Source organism: Echinops telfairi, unplaced genomic scaffold, assembly GCF_000313985.2.
Source record: "Echinops telfairi isolate 266 unplaced genomic scaffold, ASM31398v2 ScPeMD7_7459;HRSCAF=8497, whole genome shotgun sequence".
NCBI lineage: Eukaryota > Metazoa > Chordata > Mammalia > Afrosoricida > Tenrecidae > Echinops > Echinops telfairi.
This window is the reverse complement of record NW_022111359.1, coordinates 8,430,052-8,455,099: the sequence shown is the minus strand read 5'-3', so window position 1 is coordinate 8,455,099 and position 25,048 is coordinate 8,430,052. Positions and strand designations below refer to the sequence as shown.

At 43.3% G+C, this 25,048-nt stretch overlaps 1 protein-coding gene across 1 annotated transcript in view; it reads right to left on the bottom strand.

Annotated features, from left to right (window-relative positions):
- LOC101654456 (mucin-16) overlaps positions 1–25,048 on the bottom strand; it is a 245,683-nt gene that overhangs the window by 219,529 nt on the left and 1,106 nt on the right. The window lies entirely within an intron of this gene.

Below are 25,048 nucleotides of genomic sequence, written 5' to 3'. Positions count from 1 at the left end.
AAAGCAGTTCAACTGGTTTAAGAGATATGGACAGAAGGGACATTTGTGACCACCACGTGACCTAAAGTGACTGTTCCAGCACTAGCCCAGGGTTCAAACTAAGAATACAGGAGTTGTCTGCATGCCCAACTCTCATTGCCATCACCTCATTGCTGATTGAGGGTGATGCCTGTGTGCTTCTGAGACGGTGACTGTTTACAGGAGTAGAAAGTCCAGTCTTTCTCCCTAGGAATGGCTGGTGACTTCAAACTGTGGACCAGGAAGATCGCAGCCCAACACCTAACCACTTATGCTAATATACCAGATGCCTTGCTCCATTTTGAATTTCAAACTCCAACTCGGCTGAGCATTGTGAACACAATCTTTGCAAAGAGCACCCAGGAAAGAGCTAGTAAAAACGACACACTGTAGATAACATCCCTACCAAAAACCCATTAGTTTGTGAGCTCAGAAGGACAGCATGGCTTATGGCACACCTCCCCTCTAAGTCTCTCCTGCAGGTGTCTATTCTTTAAGAGCCTTAACACAGTTGGACTTTTAGTCTTTTTGTCTGTGTAGGAGAACATGACCATGGACATGCATAGGGTTTCTTTTTTTAGGGTGCCTTTCAGAATGTTGTTCCCTAGACATGTCCTCTTAGTCCAGATCAACCCCAAACCAAACCCACCTTCATCAAGAGTATAATACTAGAAACCCACCGGGCCAATTCTACCCTGGCCTATCGGGTCATTATGAGTCGGCATCTACCCGATAGCAATGAGATTGGTGTTTTGGATCTATACTTGTGGGTATCTTTCCATATGGAAATGGGTTTTCTTTTTTACGTCAACACACTGAGGAACTCCAGAATTTGATGCTCAAATCAGCTGCATACAGCCCCAGTCCTAGTGCACCCCTCTGACCTACCTTCAAGCTTCCAAATAAAATGCCTTCAGAGATACTGGACAAGCTGGTGGCCCTTACCTGTGGGCTGCAGGGAAGTTAGTATCAGAAGCCACCACTGGCCTCCATGGAGGCCCTGCCTTGGACTGGCCATGTACAGTATCAGAAAGATGCCCTGGGTTCCCCAAAGCCTGCAGAACCCTATGACAGGGGCTCGACAAGCAAATGTCTGTTGAATTGATGTAGAGATCCTCCTAGGACAGCAGTTCTCAACCTGTGGGTTGTGACCCCTTTGGAGGTCACATGACCCTTTCACAGGGGTTGCTGGACTCTTAACAGTATCAAAATAACAGAGGTGAAGTAGCAATGAAAAAAATTTTATGGTTGGGGGCTCACCACAACATGAGGAACTGTATTGAAAGGTCATGGCATTAGGAAAGTTGAGAACCACTCTACTAGGGGGAGGTAGAAAGAGCAAAGGTCTGAGGTAAGGTGTGGGGGGAGGTCAGATGCACAGGCATTCCTCCCCTGAGGGAATCAGTTTGAGACTGCTATCTCATTCTTCCACAGGGGTGGGCCTGCTCCCTGCCTCTGGGGACAATGGACAGGCTCCTGGTAGGAGGGGTTTGCACCCTACTGATAATGTTCCTATGGAGACCCAGAGACCAACCCCTAGACCACCCACTCATTGCTGTGTAACCTATAGTACAGCCCCTTCCTGTGATGTATGTCTTTACCTGTAATTAGTGGGCTGGATTGTCCCCAAAAGGTATATAGGTGTGAGTCAGCAGGACTTCTCTCTCTGACCCTGAGCTCCTTACTGCTCACTCCCTGGTCACTCCCCTCTCCCTTGTTCCCTTCCCCCTCTCTCCACGTGGACCAAGCTGGGCTGAGGTGAGCAATGTTGCTATGTATCATGCCTGACTGTATTATTGTATTATCGCTCATGCTCTTGATGACTTTAATATAATGCTTATATATCTCAACCGTACAATTGTGCATTACTGAACCCAGAAGTAGTATTACTGAACTCGTAGGAGTAGCAGCGGGTGGGGGCTGGTCCCCTCACCTCCCTCAGCGTCATTGTTTTTTTAAATTTAATACTACAGTAAGGGAGTCTGGAAGACCGGTTCCTGGGCTCAGAGTCCTCTGGTGGTTCCAACTGCTAATGGGCTCGGCTGCCAATCAAAGGTTGGAGGCTTGAATTCTCTCAGAGGCACCTCAGAAGAGAGACTTGCTGATCTGCTCCCCACAAATCAGCCACCAAGACCCCTGTGGAGCATAGTTCCACTCTGATAGGCATGAGAGCGCCAGGAGTCAGAATCAATTTCCAAACTGATGGTGGTTGTGGTGGGTCCTGTACCTCTCTGCCTCCCACTGAGCAAAGCTGAACAAATTTCGGAGCTTTCTGAAACTCATTTTTCTACTTAGTGAAACAGGGCCACCAGGCCAGCTGATATCGCTAAACGTCCTATGGGGTCATCAATTCTACCTATTACATCCTTTCAAGATTCCAAGGAAAATGCCATTTTGTTTTGTATTTGTTCCCCTTGATATCACATGCAGTAGATCCCTCCCACTTTTTAGCAGCAATAGTCACTGTTCTTGTTGGTGGGCCAGGCATTGGGCTGAGTTTTCCCATGAAATCTTCCTAATATGCCCTGTGAGCTAGACACCAGTATCCTCATGATCTGCATTCTCCAGATGGGGAAAACAGAGGCTCAGCTAGCCAAAGTCAGTAGTTTAAGGAATCATAGCAAAAAGAATGGGAAGCATAGGAGCTGATGTGACTCTTTGACCATGAGGGTTCCATCCTTCCTCCTTAGCTAGACGAGACAAGGTGAACACATTAGAATTTATCAAGACCTCTGGAGCCCTGATGGCCTAGTTGGTTAGGTGTTGGGCTCTTAACCACGGGGTCAAAACCACCACCCTATTCAAGGGAGCACTATTCAAAGAGATCAAAAGACACCCTGCATTAGACAAATCTGCTATACAAGACCTCTCTACTGAAAAGCCAGGATGCTACTTTGAGGATTGAGGTGTGCCTGACTGCACTTGGCCTTATGGGCAACTTCCAGGGGGACACGAGTGCATCAGGCTCCGTCTTTAGGCCCCGAAGCCATGATATTCTCAATTGTTTCATATGCTTGTGAAAGCTGGATACTGAATCTAAAAGACCAAAGAAAAATCGATGCATTTCAAATGTGGAGCTGAAGCAGACTATTGAAAGGACCATGGGCTGCAACAAAGACAAACAGATCTGCCTTGGAAAAAGTACAGCCAGTGTATTCATTCTTGGCAAGGATAGTGAGACTTCGTCTTACGTACTTTGGATATCTTGTCAAGAGAGATCAGTCTCTGGAGAAGGACATCATGTTAGGTAATGCAGAGGGGCGGCCAAAAAGAGGAAGGCCTTCAATGAGATGGATTAGCACATTTGCTGCAACAATGGCCTCGAAGATGGGAATGATTGGGCGGATGGTGTAGGACCAAGAAGTATTTTGTTCTCTTGTACATTGGGGTCGCTGTAGGTTGGAACCAGGATGGCACCTAACAAAAACAATAACATCCAATGGAGAGAGAGGAGGCTTTCTACTTCTGTAACAGTTACAGCCTCGAACACCCACAGAGATAGTTCTACTCTGCCCTGCAGGGTTGCTGTGAATCAGAATTGACTCCATGTGTGAGTGATGGTGTGCCTAGGTGGGTTAAGTCTCTGCTAATTACAAGGTAGGTGGTTCAACCTCCCTAGCTGCTCCTCGGGTGAAAAATGAGGCTGTCTGCTCCCATAAGGATTCATAGTCTTGGGACCTCTAAGGAGTAGTTTTACTTTGTCTTGTGGAGGTTGGAATTGACTGCACTGCAGTGGGTTGACTGTGCGCTGATGCCAAGCACTGTTTCAGATACCCACAGGCCAGAGGGAGATATTGACAAACAAAGAAGTAACTGTGGAATTAATGTGAAGTAAAAAGAAGTGCTAAGAAAGAAGGCAAAAGAAAAGAAAGGAACCCTGATGGCTTAGTGGGTAAGCACTTGGCTCCTCACCAAAAAAGTCAGTGGTTCAAATCCACCAGCCATTCATCAAGAGAAACACGTGGCAGTCTGTGCCAGTAAGGATTCTCTCAGAACTCACTGCCATAGAGTCCTTGCCAACTCATAGCTACCACACAGGACAGGGTGGTACCCTTGGGCTTCAGACAGCGTACTTCTTTATGGGAGTAGAAAGCCCCATCTTCCTCCTGAGGAACAGTTGGTGCTTTCGAACTGATGACCTTGTGGATTGCATCCTAATGTGTAACTGCTATGCCACAAGGGCTCCCCTGCTTAGGATTACAGTCTTGGAAAGACTAAGTGAGCTAGCAAGAAAGAACCGTGGAGTTCCCCATGGGACCATTCTAACCTGTCTTATAGGGTCCTGATGAGTCTGAATTGACTCAATTAGAAAAAAAAGAAAGGGATGGAGGGATGAGAGGGTCATTTGGATATATAATTGGGGACATTTAAAAAGGCAAAGATACAAGCTAGCAAGAGAGAGACCCAGTGGGGAGTTCAAGAATTTGACACTTATACCAGAGGCAAATGGGCTCCAGTCCTCATACCCCACCCCAGCCCCACAGGCCAAGTCCAGAACCAACAGGGGCTCCTTACCTGCAGGCAGCAGGTAAATCAGCACCAGCAACACCAGAAGCCACTGGCGGCCTTCCCGGGAGCCCTGCCTCAGGTCGGCCATTCATGGCATCAGGAAGACTTGGGGGCTACTCCTTGCCCTTGATACAGTCCCCTGGCTGAGCCCACAGACATGCCCAACACTCACTCCCCAGGAGCGGGCATCCAGGTGGCTGAAATTCTGTAGGTATCAAATGTGCCCTGCTGGTCTAATCCTTCAGAGACTGGGCGGGGCTGGGAAGGGCCCCCTCGCTGGTTCCCAGGCCTGGATTGGCTTCCCATGCCTTGGCTCAACCTGCCTGAGGTCTTCGAATCACAGGGCAGCTTGAGGGGGAAGACCGGGCAATCAACACAACCTTGGGTGTCAGGAAGACTCCACCACAATGCTTCACCAAGATGTTCCCCAGGCCCAGAGCCAAGTGGCTTATGTGGGTTCTGGGCACTTTTGCCTTCTTAGGCCTCTTCCTCCCTTCATACATATTTTATTTAATTTATTTATTTTAGATACTATTTTAAAGTATATTTCACAGCATTGTAATATGGGCAAAAAACAAAACAAAACAAAACAAAAACCAGTTGTCTTCATGTCCAATTCCTAGAACTGGGATCCCTATGGTGTATAAGGCTTTGGGACAATAGCGGAGCCAGTCAGGGAGTCCACATTAGGGTAAATAGAATTTCAAACACCAGCTGTCATCACGTTGACTCTGATTCCTGGCCACCCCATGTGGGTCAGGTCAGAACTGTGCCCCGCAGGGATGCCAGAGGCTGGTTTTGTCAGAGGCTGATTTGAAGAAGTAGAGCAATAGGCCTTTATTCTGAGGCACCTCTCAGTGGACTCACACTTCTAACCTTTTGGTCAGCAGTTGAGTGTGTGAACTGTTTGAAGCTTTAGCGTTCAAGCTGGAGTAGATTCATTTTTTTCCCCTTTCCTGTTTTAAAACAAATGAAAACATTTCAGTAGGCCCTGAATGCTGCTGCTTCTGTATGCCAAGAATGTCACCTCTGCCTAGACCACTAGTCCTCAGAAACATTCCTTCCCTTGGAGGAAAGAAAGGGGTGAGACAATTTTGGGGAATCCCATAGTCCTTTCTTAGAAACCCATATATGGGATGGGAGGGGGAGGAGGGGAAACGAAGAAAAAAAAAGAAACCCATACGCACCATAAAGGTGTGCTGGTGAAGAATATTGAAAGGGGCATGGGCTGCCAAAAGTACAAACAAATCTGTCTAGGAAGAAGTACAGCCAGAATGCTCCTTAGCACTGGTTCTCAACCTTCTTAATGTCGCAACTCGTTAATACGGCTTCTCATGTTGTGGTGACCTCCAACCATAAAATGATTTTTGTTGCTACTTCATAACTGTAATTTTGCTACTGCTATGAATCGTCATGTAAATATCTGATCTGCAGGATGCATTTTCATTGCTACAAATTGAACATCATTAAAGCATAGTGATTCATCACAAAAACAATATGTAATTATGTATTGTAAAATATTTATTTCTAATGACAAATAAATGAAATTTTGTCGTGTAGCATGGGTTACAGTCTTCAACCAAGTACTCATATGTGGGCATATCTGCATGTGGGCGGACCTGCCTGGAGACAGATAGAGGAGCGGTGTTTCAGTTCCTAAGACCATCAGAAATATGTGTCTTCCGATGGTCTTAGGTGACCCCTGTGAAAGGGTCATTCAACCTCCCAAAGGGTTCGGTACCCACAGGTTGAGAACCACTGACTTAGAGGCAAGCCTGGTGAGACTATCTCACACACTTTGACGTGTTGTCAGAGAGATCAATCCCTAGAAAAGGACATCATGCTTGGTAAGGTCGAGGAGCAGTGAAAAAGAGGAAGACTTTGAACCTGATGGACTGACCCGGTGGCTGCAACAATGGGCTCAAACATAGCAACAATTGTGGTGATGGTGCGGGGACGGGGAGAGATAACAATGGTTGTGCGGATGGCACAGCCCTGGGTAGTGTTTCATTTTGCTATATATAGGGCTTGAGAGCACTTAACAACAACAACAGACCTGACTGTGCAGGGACTTCAGTGTTAGGCTGTTGACAACAAGGTCTCCTGTCCAAGCCCACTAGTGACTTCATGGGAGACAGTCGAATCTCGTGGTTATTGTCGTGAGGTGCTGTCAATTCAGTTCCGACTCAGCCCTGCTACGCACAGCAGCATGAAACACTGCCCGTTGCTTCATCATCCTCCCAAGCATTATTATTTCTCAGTACATTGTTGTCATCACGGGGTCAGTTCATTTCTTCAAGGGTCTTCCTCTTTGTCCATGCCTTTCCACCTTACCCAGAATGACGTCCTTCACCAGGGCCTGGTCTCTCCTGAAAACGCCTTCAAAGTACATGAGACAAAGTCTTGCCCTCTTCACTTCCAAGGGGCCCTGCTGGCTGTCTTTCCAAGACTGAGCTGATGGCTCTTATGGAAGCTCCTGGTATTTTCAATGTTCTTCACCAACAACATAATTCAAATACATCAATACTTCTTCAGTCTTCTTTATATCCAACTTTCACATGCATGTGAAGCAATCGAAAACATCATGGAGGGGGCTAGCACAGCTTAGTGCTCAAAGGGACAGTTTGCTCTTTAGCATTCTAGAGAGTTCTTGGGCAGCAGATATTACGGCATTTGATTTCTTAACTATTGCTTCCATCTTTTCTTCAATTTCAATCTTTTCTCTGTGAATTGCAATGCTATCGATTGGCCTGGTTATAAGGATTTTGGTTTTCTTTGCATTAAGCTGCAATCCAGACTGAAGGCTATCGTACATGATCTTTATCAGCCAGTGTTTCAATCCCTTCTGGCTTTTAGCAAGGAAGGTTGTGTCATCTATATGTCAAAGATTGTTAACAAGCCTTGTTCCGCTCCAGATGCCACATTCTTCTTTATCTCTGATGATTGGCTCAGCAAATAGATATAATTAGTACAGTGAAAGGATACAAACCGGATGCACACATTTCCTGATTTTAAATCATTCAGTATTGCCTTGTTCTGTTGGAACGACTGCCTTTTGTTCCTTGTCTATGTTCTTCATATACATGTAGAATATGTTCTACAGTGTTCTGGAATTCCCATTATTCAATGCTATAATAACAATAGTACTTAACTTAAAGGACTAATTCTAAAACTGTTGCAATAACACTATGGGAAAGTATTGTTAAACACTGAAATATGTGTTTAAAATTTGTTATGACCTACAGATCTGGATGTTGTTGCATAATCAATAAAGCACAAGTAAACACCTTTCTGGTAGTCTCTGCTTTAAGCCAAGATTCATCTGATGTCTGCACTGATATTCTTGGTTCCACGTCCCTGTCTGAATCAGGCCTGGATTTCTCTGTTGATGTCAGTTCCCTGTTGGTGTGCTGCTGCAACTATTGTTGAATGATCTTCAGCAAAATTTTATTTGCATGTGACATTAATTACATGGTTCAATTATTTCTGCTGTCTTTCGAATTAACTCTCTTTGGAGTGGGTACAGATATGGATCTCTTTCAGTCAGTTGACCAGGTAGCTGTCTTCCAGGTCTCTTGGCATAGATGAGTGAGCATTTCTAGTGCTTTGTCAGCTTATTGAAATGTTTTCATTGGAATTCTGTCATTCCCAGAGCTTTGTTTTTGGCTAATGCTTCAGTGAAACTTGAAATTCTTCCTTGGATGCCATTGACTCTTGATCATGTGCCACCTCTTGAAATGGCTGAATGTCGACCAGTTCTTTTGGGTCTAGTGATTCTGTGCTGTTCTCTCCTTCTTCTTTCCACACTCATTGTCATTGTGACATGTCATCCAGTCAGTTCTGACGCAAAACGACCCTAGGTACAACAGAATGAACCATCTCCTGGTCGGGCATCATCCTCACAATTGTTGTTCTATTGGGCCCATTGTTGTAGCCCTTGTGTCAAATCATCTCCTCAAAGGCCTTCCTCTTTTTTGCTGCTCCTGTACCAAGGGATGTCCTTTAACAGGGATCTGTTTCTCATGATAACAGGACCAAAATACATGAGACCACGATGTCTTGCCATCCTCCCTTCTAAAGATAATTTTGGGTGTACTTAGTCCAAGACCGATTTGTTTGTTCTTCTGGCAGTTCATCGCACTTTGAATATTCTTTACTAGCACCATGATTCAAATGTGTCAATTATTCTTTGGTCTTCCTTATTCAATGTCCAACTTTCATATGTATATGAGGCAATTGAACACACCAAGGCTTGGGGCAGGGCTACCTTAGTCCTCAATGTAATCCCTTGGCTTTTCAACACTCAGAAGAGGTCTTGTGAAGCAGATTTACCCAACACAATGCCCTGCACCTCTTGCTATATTGACTGCTGCTTCCATGAGCATTGCTTGTGGATCAAAGCAAACAGCAAAAACAAAACAAATGCACTGCCTTTGAGCCAATTCTAATTCATAGCAAGATCAAATTTTTGATAGCGTCAATCTTTTTGTCATTTATTGTGACATTATCTATGGGCCCAGCTATGAGGATTTTCATTTATTTTGCATAGAATCTTTCATGATTGCAACTGGAGCCTTCAATTTGTTTTTATTTCAGTTTTTGCAGCTTACTATGTACTGAGGATGTTCTTCCTATTTGGTATTCTAACTCTTGGTCTTTGCACATTTATTTATAGTACTTAACTTTTTTTTAGTTGTTGTTGCTCTACTGCCCTTTGAAACTGTCTATTCAGCTATTTTATGTCATCACTTCTTCCATTTGCTTTAGCTGCACTATGATCAAGAATAAGTTTTCTGACATCCGCTCTGATCTAGATAACTAGGCACTAATATTTACTTGGGCAATGTGCTGCAGAGGACCTCTTTAAAGTGCTGAGAAACAAGGATTCTGGTTTCTCCACTGCAACACCCTCTGACAGAGGTAGCCCGCACCGTTTAGCAAGGATGATGTCTTGTTTCCTAGCTCAAACCACATTCAGGGCTCCCTTTGGGGCACAGAGTTTTGGCTCCTAGATCATCCAGCTCTCTGGAGTCCAAGGGGTGTGACACAGCTCCCCAAAGCCTCCAGGAATGTAGGCACCATGCCCAAAAGTGACATTGGGAACCGAGCTTCCCCATTGTCCTTAAGCTCTGGTGCCATTGTCCCTTTTCCATGTGACTAGGGGAAATGCCCTGGGAGAAGGGGGAGGAGACTTGGTAGCATCAGCTCCTGGTAGAGTGAACTTCTGATCCTTAGCCAGCAGGGCCTGGATCGAGTGTCAGAGTATAGGAAAGTGACTCCCCGGGTTTGCAAGGCAAAAAAGTGTTGTTACAAAAATCACAGAAACTGTTACTCACTAAAAGTACAAAAATGTGAAGCCGTTTTTTTAAAAGACATATCCCCCATCCAGGTCTACATGTTTCTGAAGGTTGTGTTTCCATATCTATACCCTTTCCCTTCTCAAAGAACTCAGGGCTTCTCAATTTACATTTTTATTCAGATTGCCATTAAAAAGGGCAGTTTGGGCATCCTTGAGGGGCTCAACACACATGTCTTTTCAATGTTCTTTGAATATGGGAAACAAAAAGAAGTCTGAAGGGGCACAATCAGGATTGTAGGGTGGGTGGGGTCAGGTTTCCAAAGACATTCCCAAATGCAGCATCAATTGTAGCAATAGGAATGCACACACACACACACACACACACACACACACACACTGAAACTTTCCTGGCCTTTTGCTCACCAATGCAGTTTTTAATTTTCTGAAAACCTCTCCCTAAAAAGCCCTATGATTATCCTTTGCCCATGAGGAAAATCTATCAAGACCACCCTTTTGCAATTCCAAAACACTCTTCCATCGCATTCTGAGCCGACCTCTCTGCTTCAAATTTAACTCACTCAGAAGTTCCCTCTGAAAGCCAGTTTGGGTTGGACCATCCTTTTGAAGTCACTCTAACAAGAATAAACCCACTGCCATTGAGTGAACTCTAACTCTTAGCTATTCTATATACGGTTTCGGCGCTATAAATCTTATGGGAGCAGATAGTGCCTTTTTCCACCTATAGAGCAGCTGGTGGACTTGAACCACTGACCTTGCTGTTAGCAGTTCAACAACTACTCAACTGCCCCACAGACAAGTGTATTACAGATGAACTTGTCCGCAGCCATTCACTGATCATAGAGACATTTTTATTAAACATATTTTCATTTGTGGTAAACCCCTGTATTTATTAACTAGAACCCTCATAGCAATATTTTTTACTTCTCTTCATATTTACTTGGCACACACATAGAATCCCAAATAACCCGATGACTGAAAATGTAAATTCTGGAGCATGACTCCAGAGTTCAAATTCTGACTCAGTGGCTACTGGCTCTGTGATGTCAGATAAGTCCTTTAACCTTTCAGAGTCTTATCTGTTTCAAACACTTTGTCTTTCTCCTGGGCATAATCTCTCCTGATAACATGTCAAAGTACGTGAGATGAAGTCTTGCCATCCTTGCTTCTGAGGAGCATTTTGTGGGTAGTTTCCAAAAAAATAAAAGCAGAAGTATAACAAGAAGTTTAAACCTCTGCCTCGACAGTGGCCCATGTTCCTAGGAATCCCATTTGTTTATCACAGGACACAAAAGAAGGAAGAACCTCAGGTAAATTTGTTTTACATATAACTGAGGCTCAGGAGTCATGGTCACATGCTTAGTGAGTGCAGGTGCTTTGGAAGACCAGATTGGGTGTCCAGGAGGTAGATCTGGTGCATGACACTCACTCTGCAGAGTTGTGCTAACTGAAGATCAGTGGGTACAGTGCCCTGAATAATGGAGCAGGGGCAGGCAGACCTGGGTTTCAATTTTGCTGGTTGAATAGTAATTATACATTTGGCGGCTAAACTCATGGTCAACAGGGTGACCAAAGTCATGCTGCTATCCTGAATCTAGGGTCCACCCATCTTGTCACATGTGTACCCTTAGTGCTGTGCCCCTTCCAATTGCATGTATACCCCTAACTCGGCCCCTTCCTGTAATGGGTATGCCTATTGTACAACACCTTATTGTGACATACGTGGTTACCTGTAATCAGGGGGACTTGCATGCCCCTAAGTATCTATAGACCTTGGCCAGAACTAAAGGGTGTCTCTCTCCCCTCCTCCTCCCGCTCTCTGCTCGGACCTGGCTGCTGAGATGATGGCCGTCCCGGAGGTGAGCATGCTACCCTGAAATGTGTCTGACTCCTTTATTTGATCTTCTCTCCTACCTCTCCAATTCTCTATGCCTTCACCATGATCTTTATATATTATAGCCATACAATTGTGCCTATGGACAAACCTCATGATCATGTTAGAGGCTGCCTTTACCCTAACATCAGCGGTATCTTGAAGTCACCTAACACCACCAATACTCAGTCTAGAGAAATAGTTCTCAACTCTGGTCCACCTGCCTCCTAAAAAACCATACCCAACTCATCACCGTTGAGTGGATGCTGAGTTTCTGATATCGTAGCACTTTATTGAGTAGAAAGTCCCATCTTTCTCCTGAGGGGTGACTTGGTGGTTTGTAACAGTTGACCTGACACATCGCCACCCAATACCTAACCACTTCACTGGGGTTTGTACTCAGGGTCATTTGGCAATGACAGGAGACATTTCTCATTGTCAACTCTGGGGAGTGGGGAGGTGGGATGCTAATGGAATTTAGTGGATAAAAACGAAAAAAAAATCACTGCTATGAAGTGGATGCAGACTCATTGCAATCCTATAGGGCAGTGTAGAACTGCCCCTGTGAGTTCCTTAGACTATAACTCTTTACAAGAGTAAAAAGCACCATCTTTCTCCCACCTAGTGGCCGGTGGTTTCAAACTGCTGGCCTTGTGGCTAGCAGCCATGTGTAACCACGGTTCCTTATTTAGCAAATAGAAACCAAAAATTATGCTACCTATTCTACAGAGCACAAGATAGGGTCCCTCCCCCTGAAACAGAATTATCTGGTCCAAAATGTCAGCAGTACAGAGATCGAAAAGTTTTAGTCTAGAACATAGAATGTATTGTAAACTTTCACACAAATCATAATAAAATGCTTCTGAATTAAATTATACAAACTTGTAATTGAAAACATGATATTAAAGACAACCAATCCAAAAATTGTTCATATATAAGTTCTACCCTGCCCTATAGGGTCACTATGAGTCTGAATTAACTTAAATGCAATGATTATAACCCATTGACACAGATAGTGTTATTATTATCATAATCCATTTTACAGAAAGAGAATTAAGGCATAGAGGAGTACAGAGACTTACCCATTGTCACCCAGCTAGCAACCCAGACTACCTGACCCAGAGTCCGTTCTCTCAGTCTCTGAAATAACAAAGATAATGTGAATGTTCAAAATGCTGTTTGTCTGGGGAAGAGGCTGCTGACTTGTCAGATTTTCAGCAGGGTCCTAGATCCCTCCCCCCACCATCCACCCTGCCCCAAAGACACAAATAGCTGCTTTAAGAGGACTTATTTCTCCAGAAGAGTCCTTCGGTGGAGGACATGGTCAGTGAGCCACTGCACACTGAAAGGTGGGTGGTTGAAACCCACCCAGAGATGCCTCTGAATCATGGTGCTGCCTGAGCTGGCAACCACGAATTCAGCCATTTGAAACCTTGTTTACCGGGAGAAAGAGAGGCTTCCTACCCCTGGAACAAATTCCAGTCTTGGAAACCCACCAGGGCAGTTTTATTCTATGCTAAAGGCAGTGAGCTTTGGTAAAGGCAGTTAGATTTTTGAGAAGTGCCTCTGTAGAAAGGCCTGGAGGTCTTCTTCCAAAATATCAGTCATTGAAAACCCCGTGGCCCAGTTCTAATTAGACACCCAGGGGTCACCAGGAGCTGACTGGACTCAACAGCACCTGGTTTGATGGGAGAGGGTCTTCCACCTTCTTTCCCAGGGCACAAACCTAATCCATCTTACTTCCAACCAGCTGGGCCTGCCACCCGCTCTGCTTTGTCCTACTGTACCCACACCCCTTGAAAAGCTGCAGTATGGCCTTCCTTATAGTCACTGACACCTGACTCCGGACTTCTCCAACTCCCTCCTGGACTCACTCTAGGGAGTCCACAGCCCTTATCTCAGACACGGAGCACTTCCAAAAAGCCTGCTACAGTGAACATGGACTGACCTCCATTCACCCTGGGTGCTGTGAGGAGCAGGACAAACCGTGGAGCCCACCCTAGCCTCCAGGACCTGGGATTAGCAAAGAAACCTGATATCTTTAAGTGACTCATTTATGACAATCCAGACAGTGGCTGGGGACTAGCCAGGGACCTTGTGAATGCAGCCCCCCCCCACACACACACACTTATGTGTTGGAACACTAACTGGTGACACAATGATTAATCGCTTAGCTGTTAACAGAATGGAGCCATGTTTGAATTTGATAACCTCTCCTAGGGAGAAAGATGTCAATAGATTTTTGCTTATGTTTTCTTTAATTTGAAAAATCTCTTTGGGGGAAGTATACCTGTTTGGGAATAAAATGGTCTCTGTTTTATTAAGGAGGCCATCTGTTAGTGTGGGGTATGTCTTAAAGTGAGGACTTCTGAGACCTAAACCCAGCTTAGACACAAAGAGAAGGAAGAACAAAGGGAGAAGGATATGCCACCTGCCCATGACAAGGAACAAAGGGACACCCCACTGAGAGAAGCTGAGACAAGGACCCTTCCACAGAAAAGACAGGGAGAAGGATTCCCTTTAGAATCTGTGCCTTGAATCTGGGCTCCTAACCTCCTGAAGTATGAGGAAATGTGTTTCTGTTCTTGTAAACCATCCACTTGTACTATTTCTGTTTCAACATCACCAAGAGACTAAGCCTTGTATAAACTAAGTCTTCTATAAACAGAATTTATAAACTCAGGCCTGAGCAGCTGGAGGCATCGGGCTGGGGGTAGGAGGGATTAGGGGATGCAGTATGGGGTGAGGAGGGATGGGTGGGCTTTCAACTCCCAAAGGGTCTTCCAGGCCATTAGAACATCGATTTTATTTTCTATAACTGAGGTCTGTCCCTTTCATTGGAGATACCCTCCCTACCCACCTTGTCTGGCACCCACCCCAAGGTAATAGCCCCACCCTTCCTCTCCTCTCTAATTCCTGAGCTGATGACTCACAGTTCCCTGCTTTCACTGTTGATCGCTCCTCTGCTCCCCAACCCTCAGCACACACCACTAGCCGTGGTCTTCATCATCTCTGGGAGGGATTCCAGCTTTCTTGCAATAAAGGAATTACATGATCTTATTCCTGGATCGTGTAAGCATGTGCTTATCTCATCTTCACTGATTAATTGCCCTTTCTGGAAGGTTTCCCCCCCCCAACCATATGGTTCGCTCCTTTAATTGTCTTGTCTTTGTTTGACGTACTGTGTTTGTGTTGGCTTTCATGTTGTTACAATGCAGAAATTTCAGATACCATCAGGGTCACCCATGGCTCTAACAGTGTCTCCAGGCCAAAATAGACTAAGAAGAAAGACCCAGAGATCTGTTTCTGAAAAGTCTCCATCACTGCCATCAAGTTGATGCTGACTCATGGTGACCCGATTGGTCAAGGGACACCTGCACGCTTTGAGTTTCCCAGACTAGAAGTCTTTATGGGAATAGAAGCCCAGTCTTTGTCCAAAAGAGTTGACTGGTGGTTTTGAACTGCTGACCTTATGGTTAGCAAGGAAATGCATAACCACTGCCCAACCAGGGCTCCTTTCTGAAAATTAACCAGTAAAAATCATATTGAGTGTAACAGAACATTGCTAGATTCAGTTTATTTAGACACATCATCAGGAAAAATGAATTCCTGAAGGGGCACATCATGTTTGGTGAAGTAGAAGGCCTGTGAGCACAAGGGAGACTCTGAGTGGGGTCGATTGGCACAGTAGCTAACAAAATGGACTCCAGCCTGCCTGCGCCTGTGGGGATAATGCAGCATTGGCTATATGTCCATCTGTTTCACAGAAAGTCCTCAGGAGTCAGAATTGCTTCAATGCTAATTATATATCTTTTTTATAAATAACCTTTTATTGTGAATTAGGTGAATATTTCCAGAGCTGATCATCAGTTGGACATTCAACAGTTGACGCAGTTTGTTTCCATCATCCATTGCCACATCATCAATGTGCCAGAACTTATCCTACGTCCATCCTGTGGTAGTGTGTTAGTCTGGGTACATTATAGAAACAAATCCACAGAAACTCATATGTATAAAAGAGAGTTTTATATAAAGGGTAAGTGTACATCAAGAAAACATCCCAACCCACTGCTGCCCAAGCCCACAGGTCCAACATTAACTCATATGTGTGAAACCAATCCACAAAGTCCTCCTCCATCTCACAAAACACCCAATGATGCCAACTGCAGGAGGAAAGCCGAATCAGTGAATGTGTAAGCATCTCAGCCCTGGCAGGGGTCTCCACAAGACTGCTTCAGCACCCAGGGCTGCATCGGGGTATGTCCACAGGGCTTCACCTCAGGCATGTCTTGCAGGAAGTGAGCCTTGCCAGCTGAAGCAGGGAACTGGCTAAGGCAGCTGCACCCTGGTCCAACCATCACAAAGCAAGGGACCCTTCAATTAACCCCACATGTGTTTATTGGCCAGGTTGGCACAATAAACATGAACTATCTCAGGTAGTTACATAATCCTTTTTTTTTTAGTTACATAATCTTATATCAAGTTGAAGATATATAAAAGTGTAGAGGTGGTATTCAACCTATCAATCAGGTCACAGTCTGATGGTGCTTCCTTGTGGACATGGCTTTCTCATGAAGAACCTCCCTCTCAACCTTCACCACTCTAGCTTGCTGACCCTGAGAGCTGCCAGAGCCCTGGTATGTTTCCACTGACCTTGGATCCAGGTGACTTTGCAAGGACTGACCTGCCATCTCCCTGCACTCTACATCATTGCATGTGGCTGCATGCATCTGAAGAGAGATTTATGGACTAGTACGTGTTGTTAGCATCCAACTTGAGTTGAGTGGGATGGGCCACGTTCTTGGTAGCTATTTCTTGTTATAAAGCTCTTCCTGACACAAATATGAATGTCACTGGGTTTTTTTCTCTAGTCAACTCGGCCTAACACATTTCCTTTGCCTCCTGTTTCCATCCTCCTTCTTTCTTAACCCTCTGTAATTTTTCCTTGAGTAAACACTGCTCTTTTGATCTTAAGTGATCAATTCCTCCAACACCGGACCACTTCAGTTGCAGACCTGAAAGGTGATCAATGATCATAGTCTTTGGGGTTTCACCAGTCTCTGTCAACAAGTCAATCTGGTCTCGTTTGTGATTTTTTATTTTGTTTTACGTCTTCTTTCTACTCTATTCAGATCCTTCTCCTGTGAATGTGACTACCCTCCCTCCTCAGTTTTAATAGAATATCACCTTCTCAGTAAGAAATTCGCTAACCACTCTATTTAAAGCGACAGCACCGTCCACACAAGACCGTGTTCAAGACAATGCTCATACCTTTGTGGTCCACAGAGTTTGCACCGGCAGTTTTTCTTTCTCCTTTTTTTGGGAGTTGATTGCTGGACCTTTCTTTCTAAGCTGGAAGTTCTCCTGACACCTGTGCAGCATCATAGCAACACCGGAGCCTCTTCGGTCAGACAGGCGGTGGTTGCACATGAGGTACATGGGTTAGGCATCAGACCCCAGCCAACCCAGAAGAAGGAGAATTCAACCACTCTCCTAGTGTACCCAGTGCGATTATTTAGCAATAAAAAGAAGGAATACTGATACCTCTTACACATGGATGCGTTTAAAAAGCATTCCAAAAAGTAAAGTATGTTATCGCTCACTCACTGCCAGTGAGCTGATTCTGACTCAGAGCAACTTTATCATACAAAACAGAACTCTCCCTTTGGGTTTCCAAGACTTGAAATTTTTATGGGAGTAGACAGTCTCATCCTTCTTCTGTGGAGAATTTGGTGGGTTCGAATCCCCGACCTTGTGGTTAGGGGCTCAGCATCTAAAACACTATGCCACCAAAATGCCTTGGGAATAAGTCATATATCGCATTATTTCCTTATGTGGAAAACCATATTACATATTATATGATTCCATTGATATAAAATGTCCAGAATAGGCAAGTCCATAGACAAGTTAGATTGATAGTGTTCTGGAAAACTGCTTTCATAAGGCAAGAAAACTCGATGAAGCAATTCTGCTTTGTGTCACATGGGGTCACCGTGAATTGAGGGATGGCTTAAAGAGGAAGGTTGGGGGAAAACAAGGAGTCAATGCTGAGAGGCACAATGGTTCTTATGGGGCTTGGTGATGAAAATATTTTAAAATTACTTAGTATTAATATTTGCATAACACTATGGGTATACTAAAATACACAAAATTATAAAATTTAAATGGGTAGATACATGATATATCAGTTATATCTTAATAAAGCTGTTTAAAAGTCAAACAAAGTATAAGGCATTCACATCTTTTTGTCTTATTTATCCCTGGGGAGAGAGAGGGGCAAGGGGGATTATTAAGGAGATAAGAGTAGCTAAAGCTCTCTGTACACTCAGTCCAGAGAATAAGAAGGATACGATAATCTAGCTAGATACTGGAGTACCTGGGAGGCACAAAAGGTTAATATAATTTGCTGCTTATTGAAAAGTTGGAGATTTGAGTCCACTTAAAGGTGCTTTAGAAGAAAGGCAGAGAGATCTATTTCGGAAAAATCTGCCATTGAAAACCTTAAGAGACCAGGCTTACCTGTCAGATAAAGAAGGGTGGAATCCTTGAGACTATGGCTCTTCATCATCCTTTAGGTCAGGATCTGAACTTACCTCTGTGGAAGAAAATAATCAATTATTTAAGGGCAAAGGGGCATCTTTACCCAATGTCTGAATTCAGAGATTAGGAGAGAGTGAGGAATGTAAACAAGAAACACAGAGAGACAGATGAATGAGTGATGAAATGTTGAGGGGATTGCAATGGGTAAATTAAAACCAAGTGTGTGCAAATTTCTCAATGTTAAGATGGATGCTCTACTCTGCAAGCCTTCACTTAATTCACAACAAAAAGTAAAAACAGCAGGAACAAAAGCAGATTCCGTGGAGCTTTGTATAGCTTCAGCACACAGACATACACACAAAATAATAAAGAAATAGATATATATTTAATAAAAAATAAGAAAAATATAAATAAATTATATATATATATATATATCTCCCCAAATCTATGTAGCACAATCCCACTCTGACACATCTGGGGTCACCAGGAGTCTAAATTGTCTGGCGGGCAATTGGTTGACTTTTTTGATTTAGCTACATGTTGCTGCTGCCCTCGCCTGCCCCAGGATGGTACTGCAGATATTGAATTCAGCCGGAAGTGAGTCCAGGTCAGCAGCAATGTCCAGAGTTTAGGCTTTGAGAATATCCACACCCTCCCATGACACTGTGGTCCCATTGAAGGAAAAGATGCCAGCTAGGAGAATGCTGGTCTTTTGAGCAGCAGACTTTCAATGATCTCACAGCACATAGGATTACTTATCCTTGAACATGACAAGACCTACTGCTTTTCTTCCAACAGATAATATTGCTGCACTTTCTGTAACGGAGGTCTGACCCTTTCAGTTGATGCACTTTTGCTTCCAACTCATAATGACGCCCATGCACAAAAAAGCAAAACACTGACCAGTCCTGCATCATCCTTAAACTTGTTTGTTGCTATATCTGAGGTCATTTTACAACCAATCTTCCTGTCCACCTCCTGGGTCACCTTCCTCATTTTCACTGACCCCCTCTACTTGACCAAGAACATACTACAAAGAAGGAATATAGAATTCTCACTTCAGAGATATTGGCTCATAAACGTTGCTTGGATTTACAAAAGTGCTTCTGCCGCGTGAATTCTTTCAGCGTTGAGACGCAAGAACTGAGGAAAACCATCCTGGAACCCAAGCAGCAGGACATTGTTAGATACTGAAAACCTCATTAATAGCAGCAGAACGTTGTCAGAGAGCGAGCGAGCCAGAAGCGTATCCCCTTATTTGGTTTATACTACTGATGGTAGAATAATTTGGAAAAACCTATCAATAATAGTTATACAACAATAGTTACACAACACAAAGAGTATAATCAATGTCACCGAATTATAGATGTAGAGGTTGTTGAACTGGAGAATGTTTTGTTGTACATATTTTTGCCGAGTTAAAAAATAATTACATGAGTAACAATGAGCACACGGAAGTGTTAGGTAGCTAGATTTGGGGACTGGGCGGTTGTCCCTCCCATGCCTACAAAGGCTCCATAGAGGAGGTTGGAAAGAAATCAGGCACCCTATTGGACACCTATGGCAAGACCCCAGGCTGAGCATGCCCAGACTAGGATCCCATAGGCCCAGGTAAAACCAATAGCTTGGACGTACCCACCTTTAAGGACATCACAGGTGGCTCTAACTCAGCCAATGAGGTCAACCAACACCTTCAACCATGCCTCCCCCAGCCAGAGGGTGGGATAGAATAAAGGCAGGAAGCATAGCCCTATACATCCTTTTGGCACCCGTTCTTGGCTTGCTGCCAGTCTCTTTTTGCCTTGCCCTCAACTCAGGGCCATGATGAAAGGAGGAGGTGGCCACATGATCTTGGCCTCTTGGACCCCAGGGATTCTCCCTTTCCACACCTGTGGGGTTCTTTTCTACGTGGTTGTTCCTGCCCAGTTGTGAACCCCATCGTGGCTTCCACGTGGCTTGTCACACTTTCTAGAAGTAGTGTGTATCCTTTTGAGACTGTAAAATCTGAACATTTTCTGTTCCTTCACAAAAACTCATTTGAATTACAACACATGCTTTGGAGTGAATTCTTTCAGCATGTGTGCGAAGCAAAGAATGGAGGAACAACCCACTCCAGAAACCTAACAGAAGAATAAAATGTTCTAAAATTGTGGTAATGATTATATAACTCTTCTTGATATGATTAAATTGTATGATTTGTGGATGAGGGGCCAATTACAGTTTAAAAATAAAAATAAGTAAAAAATGTAAACAAAAAAAGATGAGCCCCTCAGGTTAAAAGGCATTCAGACTGAGGAAGAACTGTCCTTCCAAAATCAAATTGCACATAATGCCATAAACAGCCTTTTGGACTTTCATTTGCTGATGGTGCACGACTCAACACTGAGAAAAAGTAGTTGTAAACCATCTGTTACTAATTGGAATTTGGAATGTACACAGTGTGAATGTAAGAAAATTAGAAGGGGTCAAAAATGAAATGGACAACATAATGATCCATATGCTAGGCATTAGTGGGCTGAAAGGGACTAGTTTTGACCACTTTGAATCAGACAATTTCAGGGTTTACTACGGGGGGAGTGACAAATTCAATGGGAATGGTTTTTCATCAAAGGACGTTACAAGACTTATCTTAGAGCATAATGCTGTCGGTTGTAGGATAATATCTATGTGGATTCAAAGAAATAAACTCAATATCATTATTATCTAAATTTGTGCACCAACCATAAAAGCTAGTGATGAAATAAGTGATTAATTCTACCAATGTCTTCAAACTGATATTGATTAAACATGCAATCAAGATATATTGATCATGATCAATGGTTGGAATGTGAAAGTTGGAAACAAAAAAAGAAGGAACAGTAGTTGGGGAATATGGCCTTGGTGATAGAAATGAAACTGGAGATCATATGATAGAATTTTGCATGACCAAGGACTTCTTCAGGAAAATAGGTTTTCCACAATAAAAATGGCAACTATACAAGTGGATTCTCCAGATGGAATGCGCAGAAATCAAATGGATGACATATGTGGGGAGAGATAATGGAATAATCCAGTATCAGCAGCCAAAATGAGGCCAGGGGCTTACTGTGGAATAGACATCAATTGCTCCTATGTAAGTTCCAGATTTCTTTAAAGTGTTCAAGATCAAGGATGCCACTTGGAGGACTAAGGCGTGCCAAGCCATAGTATGTATGTGAACATTGGCCATTGACTAAGGAAGATCAAAGAAGAACCAATGTATTAAAATTATGGTGCTGGTAGAGAATATTGTAAGCATGATGGATTACCAAAACCCGAATTTGCCTTGTAAGATGTCCAGCTAGAGTGCTCCTTAGAAGCATGAATAACGAGACTTGTCTCATATACTTTGGACACGCTATAGGAGAGCTCAGTCCCTCATAAAGGACATTATCCTTGCTCAAGTAGAAAATGTGAAAAAGAGAAAGGCCCTTGTCTGGGGACTTGACATAGTGGCTGCAATAGTGGGTTCAAACAACAATCATTGAGAGGACGGTACAGGTTCAACTTGTGTTGAACATCGGTCACTATGAGTCAGAACGACTTGATAGCCCCTCAGAACAACAAGAAGGACACATTGCCTCCTCGTGCTGTGGCCTGTATTTCAAAGTATAAACCAAAAGTGAGATACTTTCGCTGACAGAATCTTAAGAGACTTTTGTTGGTGTTCAAGGAATGGAGTATTCCATAGGAAAGGAGAGGCAAGGGAAGTTGGTTGAGGAGAACGAAGAGATGAAGTGGAGAGGGTGAGCTTGGTTCTCAGCTTATGTCTGATACACAGAGAGAGGTCGTCACTAATATTCTATGGATCCCCACGTTTTAATTTCTCAAGTCTAAACAAAATTCATCTTTTCCCAACCACATGGAGGATTTGTGGGAGGAGAATGAAGAAATTTACAAAGAAAGAGAGAGAGCGCATGCACGAGTGAGCAGGCAGTGGTTCAATTCTCACTAGCTTTTTGGTTATTCCAAAATAGTCCATGAGTAGAACTATGGACGCTTTATGCAAGCTCTAATTTTAAATCCTGAGTTTTGTATACCAGCTCACTCACCAGAAAAGCAGATTTTCTTCATTTTTCTCTCTTTGCTGTTACTTATGGGGAGTTACAACAGACCTAGGTGTGTTGCTGAAGTAACTCATTTGAACTTAAGTATCTTGGAAGGACAGCAACTGAAGAAAATTAGAAGTATGATCTTTCACAGCCATTCTGTTAAATACCATGCCAGCTCATTAGCACCATTAACAACTTTGGCACCTCAAAGTTCACAACTTTTCCCATTGTAGTTATAAATCTCCACGTTTGTATTAAGATTATGCTACAATAGATGTAATATAGTTTATTGTCCTGGGCCTTTAGAATGATTACATTATGGGATGCAAGGAAGCCCAGCTTGTTGTGAGACAGAAGTTAAACGCAAGAAGAGAAGTTCTCAATCTTATAATAAGCAGTTTCACTGTTTTTATATATTCTACAAGCATATATGGCAGTTAAGATATGCTACAGCCTTCATCTGATGTGGAGATATGTGATATCGTTAACTGATACATTCTCATTTGGCTCTGCAGATATGCCATTCCCCATTCTCTAAGTGCATGGTCCAAGTCTCTTTATCCTCTTTTTCTCCCCCCCCCAAACATTTCCCAATGTATCCCGTCTCACTGCCACAGAAGATATGTTGAGAGTGAAGGGGCGGTGGAGTGCATCTTATCCACATTCTCCCTGATGTTCGACCTGGGTAGCCCAGTCAACAGTCTAATTCTTAGGTCGTTTTCTAAGGTCTTTCTTGATCTGGCATTCCCCAAGTCATTCACCATAAGTAGATTTTTTGCTTCTCAAATGCAAATTTCTCTCTTGTGATCGCTCTACGTTTCATGTACTGTTTTCCTTTTCTGAGACACACTCAGGGTTCCCTGGATAAGGCCATACTATCCTTTGGATAAGGAAGGTTTAGAGTACCTCTCTCAGGAAGGCTTCTCTGATCTTTCTTTCCAGATTCTGATCAAGTGTTTCTATTGCACCCTACCTGTTCCCCTTCAGAACTAATAATCCGGTCTATTGAAATCACAAGGAGTCCTGATGACATAGTGGTTACTCCTTGGGCTGCGATCCTTCAGGTTGGTAGCTCGAAACCACCAGCAGCTCCCCAGGAGAAACATGGAACTTTCTACTCCTCTAAACAGTTACAGTCTCAGAAACTCACAGGTGCAGCTATACCCTGGGTTATAGGGTCACTAGGAGTTAGTATTGACTCAATGGAAGTGAGTTTGGTTTGGTATTGCAATTAAAAGGTCTCTGGCTAGTGTAAACAGTTGGCTGCTAACACAGGGGTTGCCAGTTTGAACCCATCACACATAGTTGTAAAAGAACTACCTGGTCATTTGCTTACTCCATTGTTTTTGAGTTATTTCTAACTTATAGCAATCCTCTGTAGGGTTTCTTTCTGCCACAAAGTGGCTGGTGGTTTTGAATTGTTGCACTTGTGGTAAGTAGCCCAATATTTACCCCATAGTGCTACCAGGGTTGTAAAAAACCACATGGAGCAGTTCTAATTTGCAACACACTTGGTTGCCAAAATTTGAATTGACTTGATGGAAATACATCTGTTTATCTAGTTACTTTTAAAACATTATAATTATATGAGGGAGTACCCTCCAAAAACAAAACCCAGATTTTTTTCAAAGCTATGTATTTATTTTTTTTTAAAAAACAACCTTATCACCTTCAAAGTACTCTCCATTGCACTTAATACATTTGTCAAATCTGTGATTCCATTCTTGAAAACATTTTTAAAACTCATCTGTTTGTATGGTTGACAACACCTCTTTTGATTTTTTTCTTCACTTCTTCTACATCATCAAATGGCTGTCTTTGCATGTCCCTCTGAATTTGCAGAAACAAAAAGAAGTTTCACTGAGTGAGGTCAGGTGAGTAAAGTGTGTGGGGCAAGAGAGCATGCTGTGTTTTACCAAAAACTACTGCACCAAGATGGCTGCAGGAGCAAGTGCATTGCCATGGTAGCAAAACCAGTCCCCCATATGCCACAAATCAGCCCTTTTATTGTCACACAGTGTTATACAATCTTTTCAGAACCTCTAAATAAAAAACTTGATTAAGAGCCTGACCTGAATGAATGAACTCCAAGTACTATGAGTTGACATTTTCATCTGCTTGGGAAGTTGAAAGAGTTCCAGAACAAGGTTTGTCATCAGTCAACATTTCACCTTTTTTGAAACAAGAAAACCACTCATACAATTGAGTTTTTCCCATAGTGCTGTCCTAAGCTGTGTTCAACATCACAACAGATTCTGTGGCACTTTTCGTGAAGAGGAAACAAAATTTCACATTCACACACTGTTCTCTTAAATTGGCCATCTCTAAAATGAGGTTCAAGCGAAACTGCTCTTATAAAAAATTTCACTGTGACCATAGAGAACCTTCCTAGGGGATACCACTGGGTGTACTAAATCAGAGCGAGTTGCTTGATGCTCAGCTAGCAGGAAAAATGCAGACTACAAAAACTCCCTCTGCCCAGCGCAATTCCAGTTTGGGAGCTACCCCTTCATATGACCAATATCTGCCTACCAAAGTGAATTATAAACTTCAAATTGTTACTTTTGTTTATCTAACATCAGACCCTAAAATGATCTCCAGAAAATATTTGTTGGGTGCTAAATGGATTCTGACCCACACTTATCTTTTCTTTCTTTCTTCTGAGACAGTGCTATAAGGTATGTACACAAGGTCCTTAAGTGATTATAGTGTGTGGGGAAA